The 11,307-nt window shown below is 44.8% G+C and overlaps 2 non-coding genes across 2 annotated transcripts; one reads left to right on the top strand and one right to left on the bottom strand.

Moving 5' to 3' along the window:
- Positions 1 to 8,733: 8,733 nt before the first annotated feature.
- On the top strand, positions 8,734 to 8,802 carry trnak-cuu (transfer RNA lysine (anticodon CUU)). The gene has a single exon. It is a non-coding gene; the product is annotated as a tRNA-Lys (tRNA).
- Positions 8,803 to 9,240: 438 nt separating this feature from the next.
- On the bottom strand, positions 9,241 to 9,323 carry trnal-cag (transfer RNA leucine (anticodon CAG)). Its single transcript has one exon. It is a non-coding gene; the product is annotated as a tRNA-Leu (tRNA).
- Positions 9,324 to 11,307: the final 1,984 nt, after the last annotated feature.

Raw genomic sequence — 11,307 nt, 5'->3', positions numbered from 1 at the left:
GAAAGATTCGCCCGGTCGAGGAGCTCCCCACAGGCCCGTTCGAAAGGACTGCGTCATCGAAGCCCATAGCCTCAAGGAAAGCCCTCTGGACCTCAGTAAATGTACGCTGTCCCCTCCGGCATTCTGCCGGTAGGGCCTGGTACAATTTGCTGTCCAGAGAGAAGAGCAGCAGCTTGGCTGTCTCTTCCTCGTCACACCCATTAATTTCCCCTGCCTGCATCACCTCCATGAAGTGGATAGACGGGTCCCCGCTGCGAGTGAATTTGGCCAAATGGGCCACCATGGCCCTGAGTGATTGAACTCCATGGGGAATAATAAAGTCGCTCTCCAGCGCTCCCCGACCTTGGCCACCTGCCTGTGGAGGACCGTACTTGCGCTGCTTGACCAGGCACATCTGCCCTGGTTCAGGATCTTTCTGCGCTGGTCCCTCTACCTCCGGCTGTCCCACCATACCCGGTGCAGCAGACAGTGCCTGGTCGCCTGATCCAGCCCTTAACTGATCCTCGGCTGGAGCCTCACATCCCTGCTGCCAAACGGGACACATTGGTCCTGCCCCCAGCCATGGGTATGCTACTACCTGCGCGCCCCGCCCCTCCTGGTACCCCACCGGCCAAACCACCGGTGCCTCAGGAGGTGGTCGGGCGCCTCTTGCCTTTGGATTCTCCTCTACCTCCCAATACTCTCCTTTGTCCCCTGTGGACCCTCCGGGTCCTATCAGGGCGACCATCTCCTTTGCCTGGGATAGAGCGTGGGTGAGTTTTAATCCTCTCCTGACAGGGACCGTGATCTGCAAACTCACTGCTACTGGCCACTTTATCGGCTGCCTGTTCGTCTTTTAATTTATTCTCCAGTTCCTAAATTTTCTGGGTGTGCCGAGAATTCTGTTCCCGGAGGGACCCCTCACTACCCTTGGCCTCAGTGACCTGACACTGAAGATAGTCCCGGCTATTTCGGAAGGTCTCCTACAACTGCCGGTTCCTTTGTTGCTCCCCAGCTAATTCGGCCAGCAGGTTGTCCCCAACCACAGCCCGGATAGCAGAGAGCTCCTCTGATTTCTGAAGACTCTGTTCCAAGTCCTTCACCCGCTGGTCGAGCTTTCGGACTTGGCGGGTGAGGCAGATAAGCCAGATGGCCTTTTCCACCCTGTCGTTGTGGTCCTTCCCTGCTGTCCACTGTTCAGCAGCATCCACTGGGCGCTCTGCCCGAGTGAGGGGTGCACCCAAGGTTTGGTGCGGTTCACCTTGCCAAAAATGTATGAGGAAATTCTCTCCTCCATTTTAGTTTCCTCTCTTATCACCTCATCTGTTATATTAACATCTCCTGTTTGCTTATGTCCCTTCGTGGTCGCCATGTTCTGTAAGGGGTTTTCACAGGGTTGTTATTGTGCCTTGGGTGTCTCTCTCTGAGCTTCTGCCCTCTCAGCTTATGCCTGGCCTGTGAGGTACCCTGAGTGCTGCAAGAGCACCCCTGGAGAGACTGTGACCACAGCTTATGAAGGGGACTTTGAGACTCGTGCGTCCCCACAGCTTATGCCTAGCCTGTGAGGCACCTGTGAGTGTCAAACACTCCTAACCCCTTCTTCCCTAGCCTGTGACACACAGTTGAGCGTTTTCGAGGCGCTCCGAGCTTCCCTTGCACGGTTCTGACATAAGACTCACGATCAGGAGATGTAATACAATAGAACTGAGACAAGGTGATTCCAAGAGGAACTTTAGGCTTCCAATTTATTTGACAAGGTGTAACTCAACAAACAGCAATACACCAACAAAACAATCCCCCTCAATCCCACTAAAACAGACCCAACGGAAATCTTTACACCAGTTTAGCAGTACAATGCCCAACCTCCCACCTTTCCTGGCCTAACTGAGTTGGGAGTTCTGGGGACCAGAGGTTATACTCACTACTGTGCCTTCCGCAGTCTAGTGGTTTGTTTCTTCTATCCTTCGGTGTCCTCGGACACTGGTTTTCCTTCAATGTCGAGAGGCTTGTGGTTGTGGTTATTGAATCACGAGGGCAGGGAAAATCATCACTCCCTGCTACTACGTCAGAAACCCCTTTTTTTATAGCCAGATTATCCAGTCTGCCTCTCCTGCTGAAGTCGATTCTTCTCATTGGTGGACTTTTGATTTTGAAAAATGCAGCAGTTTAAGGTTTTTAGTTTTTTTTCCCACTGATCTTAACCTACTCAAGGTTTGAGTGGATGTTGATTGCATTGGCCTCCTGTAGCCATTATGCTAGTCTGGCCTGAGCCAGATATTTCTATGCCTGATGAAAAACGTGTTGGAATATGTATGTGGCATTGTTTAAATGCTAATGATTTCAAGGGGCAAGTTTCGAGGGTATAGAGCTCCCAGACAATTTGATTAGTTCCAATGTCCAAACTGGCCCTTTTGATATTGACTCCACCCATTTTCTTGCAGACCCAACATACACCTTTTAAAAAATCCCAAATTCGATTAAAGTTCGTAGTTTCTTCCATGTGCACTTTAGGATTTCAAACTTTCTGGTAGATACTTCCAAATTAAATTCCCTTTCCTATGAGTCCAAACACTGGGCGGGGGGGGTGTCTCCATGAATGCACCTCCTTTTATCCCCTGCAGGCCTTGTCTGCTCTTTTAAAATTCATTTGTGTCCCAAAGTTTTCCTTCCATCGGTTTCAATTCACAGCACAGACTGATCCCACAGCCCTTTTCCTTCTGGGTAAAATGAGAGGGTTTTCGTCCTCTCCTACACATTGGAGAATTGTATTATATGTGGGTTACTAACCGGTGTTGAACACCAGACTCCAGTGCCCATGTATTGCTAGGTTTATCTCTCACTAGAGAATTATTCTGAATGTGAGTCACCTATAGAATGACATATTATATACAGCACAGAAATAGCCCATTTGGCGTTTATATTCCACTCGAGCCTTCTCATGTCTTTTCACATCTAACTCTATCAGTGCAACTCTCTATTCCCTGATTCCTCAGTTACTTATCTAGCCTCCCTTTAAATTAATCTATACTTTTCGCCTCAACTAATAACTCACCAATCTCTGTGTAATGACACTTTTGCTGAATTCCCCACTTGGTTTCTTGGTGACTCTCTTATATTGATAGTTCCAGTGTTGTTCTTCCCCACACATGAACATGCTCTCTCTGTGTCAACTCAATCAAACCTTTCATCATATTATACACCTCAATTAGGTCACACCTCAGACTTCGCTTTTCAATCTCTTCATCCCTTTCTGATAGGTATCAAGTCGTATTTCTGGTATCATTCTTGTAAATCGTGTTTGCAACCTCTCCAGTGCCTCTATAACCTTTTTATAAGGATTTAAAGGCAAGAAACAAAAAGGGCCACTGAATATAAAACGGCTGCAGGAGGGGTCAAAACTAAAAATCATGGTTTAAAAACTAGGATGAATACACTCGACCTAAATGCACGCAGCATTCGAAATAAAGTAAATGAGATGATGGCACAAATCATTACAAATGGGTATGATTTGGTGGCCATTACAGAAACATGGTTGCAGGGTGGCCAAGACTGGGAATTAATAATACAGGGGTATCTGACGATTCAGAAAGATCGACAAGAAGGGAAAGGAGGTGGGGTAGCTCTGTTAATAAAATATGTTATCAGGGCAGTTGTGAGGGATGATATTGGCTCCAATGAACAAAATGTTGAATCATTGTGGGTGCAGATTAGAGATAGTAAGGGGAAAAAGTCACTGGTCAGCGTAGTTTATAGACCCCCAAATAATAACTTCATGGTGGGGCGGGCAATAATCAAGGGAATAATGGAGGCATTTGAAAAAGGAACGGCAGTAGTCATGGGGGATTTTAACCGACATATCGATTGGTCAAATCAAATCACACGGGGTAGCCTGGAGGAGGAATTCATAGAATGCATACGGGATTGTTTCTTAGAACAGTATGTAACAGAACCTACAAGGGAGCAAGCCATCTTAGATCTGGTCCTGTGTAACGCGACAGGAAAAATAAATGATCTCCGAGTAAAAGATCCTCTCGGAATGAGTGATCACAATATGGTTGAATTTGTAATACAGATTGAAGATGAGGAAGTTGTGTCAGAAACGAGCATACTATGCTTAAACAAAGGGGACTACAGTGGGATGAGGGCAGAGTTGGCTAAAGTAGACTGGAAGCAAGGACTAAACGGTGGCACAATTGAGCAACAGTGGAGGACTTTTAAGGAGCTCTTTCATAGTGCGCAACAAAAATATATTCAAGTGAAAAAGAAGGGCGGCAAGAGAAGGGATAACCAGCTGTGGATAACCAAGGAAATAAAGGAAAGTATCAAATCAAAGACCAATGCGTATAAGGTGCCAAGGTTAGTGGGAAACTAGAGGATTGGGAAAATTTTAAGCAACAGCAAAGAATGACTAAAAAAGCAATACAGAAAGGGAAGATAGATTACGAAGGTAAACTTGCGCAAAACATAAAAACAGATAGTAAAAGCTTTTACAGATATATAAAACGGAAAAGAGTGACTAAAGTAAATGTTGGTCCCTTAGAAGATGAGAAGGGGGATTTAATAATGGGAAATGTGGAAATGGCTGAGACCTTAAACAATTATTTTGCTTCCGATTTCACAGTGGAAGGCACAAAAACCATGCCAAAAATTGCAGGCCACAGGAATGTGGGAAGGGAGGACCTTGAGACAATCACGATCACTAGGGGGGTAGTGCTGGACAGGCTAATGGGACTGAAGGTAGACAAGTCCCCTGGTCCTGATGAAATGCATCCCAGGGGAATAAAATAGATGGCGGAAGTTATAGCAGATGCATTCGTTATAATCTACCAAACTTCTCTGGACCCTGGGGAGGTACCAGCGGATTGGAAAGCAGCTAATGTAACGCCTCTGTTTAAAAAAAGGGGGCAGACAAAAGGCAGGTAACTGTAGGCCGGTTAGTTTAACATCTGTAGTGGGGAAAATGCTTGAAATTATCATTAAGGAAGAAATAGCGGGCTATCTAGATAGGAATAGTGCAATCAAGCAGACGCAGCATGGATTCATGAAGGGGAAATCATGTTATCTAACTTATTGGAATTCTTTAAGGAGATAACGAGCATGGTGGATAGAGGTGTACCGAGTGATGTGGTGTATTTAGATTTCCAAAAGGCATTCGATAAGGTGCCACACAAAAGGTTACTGCAGAAGATAAAGGTATGCGGAGTCAGTGGAAATGTATTAGCATGGATAGAGAATTGGCTGGCTAACAGAAAGCAGAGAGTCGGGATAAATGGGTCCTTTTCCGGTTGGAAATCAGTGGTTAGTGGTGTGCCACAAGGATCAGTGCTGGGACCACAACTGTTTGCAATATACATAGATGACCTCGAAGAGGGGACAGAGTGTAGTGCAACAAAATTTGCAGATGACACTAAGATTAGTGGGAAAGCGGGTAGTGTAGAGGACTCAGAGAGGCTGCAAGGAGATTTGGATAGGTTAAGCGAATGGGCTAAGGTTTGGCAGATGGAATACAATGTCGGAAAGTGTGAGGTCATCCACCTTGGGGAAAAAAAACAGTAAAAGTGAATATTATTTGAATGGGGAGAAATTACAACATGCTGTGGTGCAGAGGGACCTGGGGGTCCTTGTGCATGAATCCCAAAAGGTTAGTTTGCAGGTGCAGCAGGTAATCAGGAAGGCGAATGGAATGTTGGCCTTCATTGCGAGAGGGATGGAGTACAAAAGCAGGGAGTTCCTGCTGCAACTGTATAAGGTATTGGTAAGGCCGCACCTGGAGTACTGCGTGCAGTTTTGGTCACCTTACTTAAGGAAGGATATACTAGCTTTGGAAGGGGTACAGAGATGATTCACTAGGCTGATTCCAGAAAGGAGGGGATTAACTTATGATCATAGATTGAGTAGACAGGTTCTTTACTCATTGGAGTTCAGAAGGATGAGGGGTGATCTTATAGAAACATTTAAAATCATGAAATTGATAGACAAGATAGAGGTTGAGAGGTTTTTTCCACTGGCAGGGGAGACTAGAACTAGGGGGCACAGCCTCAAAATACGGAGGAGCCAATTTAAAACCGAGTTGAGAAAGAATTTCTTCTCCCAGAGGGTTGTGAATCTGTGGAATTCTCTGCCCAAGGAAGCAGTTGAGGCTAGCTCACTGAATGTTTTCAAGTCAAAGATAGATAGATTTTTAACCAATAAGGGAATTAAGGGTTACGGGGAGAGGGCGGGTAAGTGGAGCTGAGTCCACGACCAGATCAGCCATGATCTTATTGAATGGCGGAGCAGGCTCGAGGGGCTAGATGGCCTACTCCTGTTCCTAATTATTATGTTCTTATGTTCTTATAACACGGCGATGAGAATTGTACAGTGTACTGCAAGTGTGGTCCAACGAAGGTTTGATACCAGTTCAGCAGAACTTCACTTCTTTTCAATACTATCCGTCTTGAATTAACCCTTGGTGCTCCATTTTCTTTTTATGGATGTATCCACGACTTGTCCCCTAACACCGCAAGCTCTGACCTTATTCATTATTCTCATATGTGGTACCTCATCAAAGACTTTTTGGAGATTAAATATATTATATCGTCCACATTGCCCTGGTCTACTCTCCCTGTTACTTCTTCAATGAAATCAAAGAAGTTGGTCAAGCAAGACTTTTGCTTTTGAATCCACGCTGATTATACATAATTATATTTTTGGTTTATAGATATTCTTCTATTCTCTACTTTAGCAGAGATTCCATTATTTTCCTACCACCGAAGTTCCACTGACTGGTCTATAGTTCCCCGGACATGTCCTATCTCTCATCTCAAATATAAGTATTACGTTAGCTATCTGCCATTTCTCTGACACGACACATTTTTCAAACAAATCATTAAATATTTGTAATAGTGCTCCTGCTATCTCTTCGTTGAATTATTTTAAAGTGTATGGATGTAATCCATCCAGACCAGGGGTTCAATCCTCCTTTCATTTGGTTCGTTCATTTAATATTTCTCCTCTTTACTTATTGCAGTTAAAAAATTTCCCATACATTATTCCACCATCATGTCCACCTGCCCTGTGTCCCTGGTAAATACAGAGGCAAAGTAATTATTTCATAATTTATGTAATTTTTCCTTCGCTCCATGTGATTTAATCTTGTCCATTGATTTGTGGCCCTATTCCCATCCGACATTCTTTTTTAAATGAATGTGCCTGCAGAAAGTTAGATGAGCGATTATGTTATCGGCCACCAAATAGTGGGAAGGATAAAGAGGTGTAAATTTAGATAAAATGCAGAAAGATTCAAGATCTGTCGTGATAATGTGGGACTTCAACTTAAACTGGGAAAATAACCATGCAAAGGGAAAATGCAGGGGAGGATTTCCTGAAATCTGAATTAGAACTTTCTCCATCAGTATGTTCCCAGCACGATGGGGAAGAAAGCAGTTCTGGATCTCGGAAATGGATTAATAGAAACATAGAAAATAGGTGCAGGAGTAGGCCATTCGGCCCTTCTAGCCTGCACCGCCATTCAATGAGTTCATGGCTGAACATTCAACTTCAGTACCCCATTCCTGCTTTCTCGCCATACCCCTTGATCCCCCTAGCAGTAAGGACCTCATCTAACTCCTTTTTGAATATATTTAGTGAATTGGCCTCAACAACTTTCTGTGGTAGAGAATTCCACAGGTTCACCACTCTCTGGGTGAAGAAGTTCCTCCGCATCTCGGTCCTAAATGGCTTACCCCTTATCCTTAGACTGTGACCCCTGGTTCTGGACTTCCCCAACATTGGGAACATTCTTCCTGCATCTAACCTGTCTAACCCCGTCAGAATTTTATATGTTTCTATGAGGTCCCCTCTCATTCTTCTGAACTCCAGTGAATACAAGCCCAGTTGATCCAGTCTTTCTTGATAGGTCAGTCCCGCCATCCCGGGAATCAGTCTGGTGAACCTTCGCTGCACTCCCTCAATAGCAAGAATGTCCTTCCTCAGGTTAGGAGACCAAAACTGTACACAATACTCCAGGTGTGGCCTCACCAATGCCCTGTACAACTGTAGCAACACCTCCCTGCCCCTGTACTCAAATCCCCTTGCTATGAAGGCCAACATGCCTTCATAGAGCATGTTTCTGTGGAGGAGCATTGAGGAAACAGTGATCACAATATCATTAGGTTTAGAGTAGTTATGGAAAAGGAAAAGGTATAATCATGTGTGAAAATACCCAACTGTAGGAGGACTAATTTTATGAGTTGAAAGGGATCCGGCCCAGGTAGATTGAAACCAAAGTTTTCTCGGTAAAACAGTAAATGCACATTGGGAGACTTTCAAAAAGGAGATAGATCGGGTAACGACTAGACACGTTCTCATGCAGGGTGCAGAAATAGCATGATAGCTAGCTACAGCTCGGTGGATGAATGAAGATCAACTAAAACACAAAGACGGAAGCTTGTGATAAACTTCAGGCTCATATTTCAGTAGAGAACCAAGCAGAATACAGAATGTACAGAGAAGTACGATCAAAGGAGGAGGAAGTAGAATCAGCAGAAAAACAGGATATTCGCCCATAGTACTTATCTGAGGAAGGACACACTTGCCTTGGAGGTGGTGCAACAGAGGTTCAACAGATTGATTCCTGGGATGAGAGGGCTGTCCTATGATGAGAGATTGTGTAGAATATGCCAATTCTCTCTGGGGTTTCGAAGAATCGGAGGTGATCTCGTTGAAACGGACAATATTCTGAAGGGGATTGACAGGGTAGATGTTGCGAAGCCTGGCTAGCTCAGTCGGTAGAGCATGAGACTCTTAATCTCAGGATCGTGGGTTTGAGCCCCATCTTCGTCGATTACAGTTCCTTAAAATTTATGTTGCTTTCACAGGAAAACATCATTAATGAACCCATTTTCTTCTTTTGCACAATGAAAGAAATGCTAACTGAGGGAGAGCTGATAATTTAATCATCTGTTCTGTGCTCTGCATAAGAACACAAGAACCAGGAGCAGGAGTCGGCCATTTGGCCCTTCGAGCCTGCCTTCTTTTGCACTAAAACAAATTATAACCGTGAGTTAAATTAGCAGTGCGGGATATTTACAGGGCACCTTTCAATGCTTCACAAAATCATTCCTTTCGCTACAGCCACCCGGGATCGTTTCCCGGTTTGGGAAGTAACTTTGATATCACCGTTTGTAATTGAAGTGGAGTAATTTTATTATGTCAGATGGATGTCCCAAAGCACTTCAGAGTGGTGTCAAAACAAATGAGTTTGCAATTAAAAACACTGAATGTCAGGAGTGGGATTTGAACCCACGCTTCCAGAGGAGACTGCGACCTGAACGCAGTACCTTAGACCGCTCGGCCATCCTGACTGTTGATGCTTCAGTTACAAGTTATTACTCAGGAAAGTTTCAGACCGGGCGCCTGTTCAGTGTTGCTGGAAGGCCCAGTGACCGGGATATCCTCTCCCCCGGGGTTTTCCTGAGCCTGTGCTCGGTGCACGGGGAGCTTTGGCCCGGGTCTGAGGTAGCTTACATCCCAGGGATGGACAATAACCCTCTGAGCTCTGGAACTGGGGAAGAGCGAATAATTAATGAGCTGTTTGTGGGTTTCAAATGCAACTTAGATCTGATGGAAGAAACCGATAGAGGTGTTTCACAGAATGAAAGAAATGCAAACAGGGACAATCGAAATTTCAACAACTGAACTTTAATAATTAGTGAAACTTTTGCCCTTGATGAAGTTTTATCCCCAATCTGATATTACACACTCTGTATTTGAGTAGATTAGTTTCAAAATGTTCATTGCTCATGCGACAATGTACCCTGGACTGCTTTTGTTCAATTTTATTGCAGACAAGCTTTTGCTTCACAAATAATGTTTCCGCCCAGGCTCGCAACAGAGACCTTTCGCGTGTGAGGCAAACAAGATAACCGCTACACTACGGAAACTGCTGCTTAACTCAGTGCCCAGAGAGAAGTGTTCAGCAACAAGCTGAAATGCTCAATCCCTCTCTCTGCAAAAAGTTCCATTCACAAACAATTCTCTGACCGGAACTGCACCAAACAACAATATTCTCCTTTCAAAGTAATTAAACTCCCCAATTTCCACATCTGCAATTTTAAGGACAAGGACTGAAAGCGCTTTGCGATCAGAAAATTGCCGGAAACCCCTGTGGTTAATGACAGGGCTTTTGATGGTTGATTTCCATACACACCTTGTGTTATGTATTTAACCCTTGGCCACCTGTATCGCACCACCACCAGAGGGCCGACCTGTTGGAGTCCCAAGGGATTCCAGCATCCATTGGGAGCATGGTATATAAGCACTCTGGAGTCTTATTAAAGGAGCTAATGTCACACTTACTCATTGTTCACAGTACTCAGTTTCATTCTTTATTATGAGCGTATCAATTGGCGACGAGACAACGAACAACCACGCGAAAATGCAAGTAACAGTTGGTATAACTTGATAACAGCACAGCTGGCAATGGTTGCAGAATATATTCGTGCAGCCAAAACGCACAATGACAACCTGGAACTGCACGGCACAGAATCCTCAGGGAAAAAACAATTAAAGGCTTTGTTCCTGAATGGTCTACGATCCACCAACCTTGCAGTTAATAGCTGAACGCACTAATCCATTGCACCACAGAGACTGATAGATGCACATATTGCGAGACATCCCTGTGATATCTTCACAGAGCACAGCACACACAGCTTCATAACATGCAGGCTGCTCTCTCGGAACTCTCCGGAAAGAGCCTGGTCTGTTTGATGATTAACTGTACAGTTGCAGTACACAATACGTCCACATCCACAGTGTGGAGCTCCAAGCATTACATGCTTACAGACATTACAATCCCAAACCAGGGTGTCAGTCAGTTAAAGCTTCAGATTGCTCTGACCGGGATGGAACTTGTCCACTCTCAGTTGTACTTTTCCCAAATAAAGGGTGGGACATTCATTGTGGATGTGTGGAAGCAGTCTGGTCCTGCACACTGCAGACACTTCCATGTCACCGCCAACCAGCTCTCCCACAACCGGTGTGATCTACCTTCCAGCCTTCCGGTGCCTTGTCTGTGACGAAGTATTCTGATTGTCCCGAAGCCGGTATCCTTTGTCATCAATCGGGTTTTAAGTTGTTTCGGTAATTTTTACCAGCTGGACAGTCGAGGCACAAATTGTAGAGTGGAACACTTGCGTGGACCCCGGTTTTCTCGTGGTTGATTTTCCTGGTTGGGTCCGTCGGTCGCGGTGGTCCGGTTGATGCCTGTTACCAAGTCAGTTGGTATTGATGTTCCACTGATTGGTTTTTTGAAGTTATTTTCTCTGATGTCGTGATGTCTCTTCCTGT

This window comes from Pristiophorus japonicus, unplaced genomic scaffold, assembly GCF_044704955.1.
Source record: "Pristiophorus japonicus isolate sPriJap1 unplaced genomic scaffold, sPriJap1.hap1 HAP1_SCAFFOLD_1097, whole genome shotgun sequence".
Classification (NCBI taxonomy): domain Eukaryota; kingdom Metazoa; phylum Chordata; class Chondrichthyes; family Pristiophoridae; genus Pristiophorus; species Pristiophorus japonicus.
Note: the sequence above shows the minus strand (reverse complement) of the source record. Positions and strands in the feature narration are given on the sequence as shown.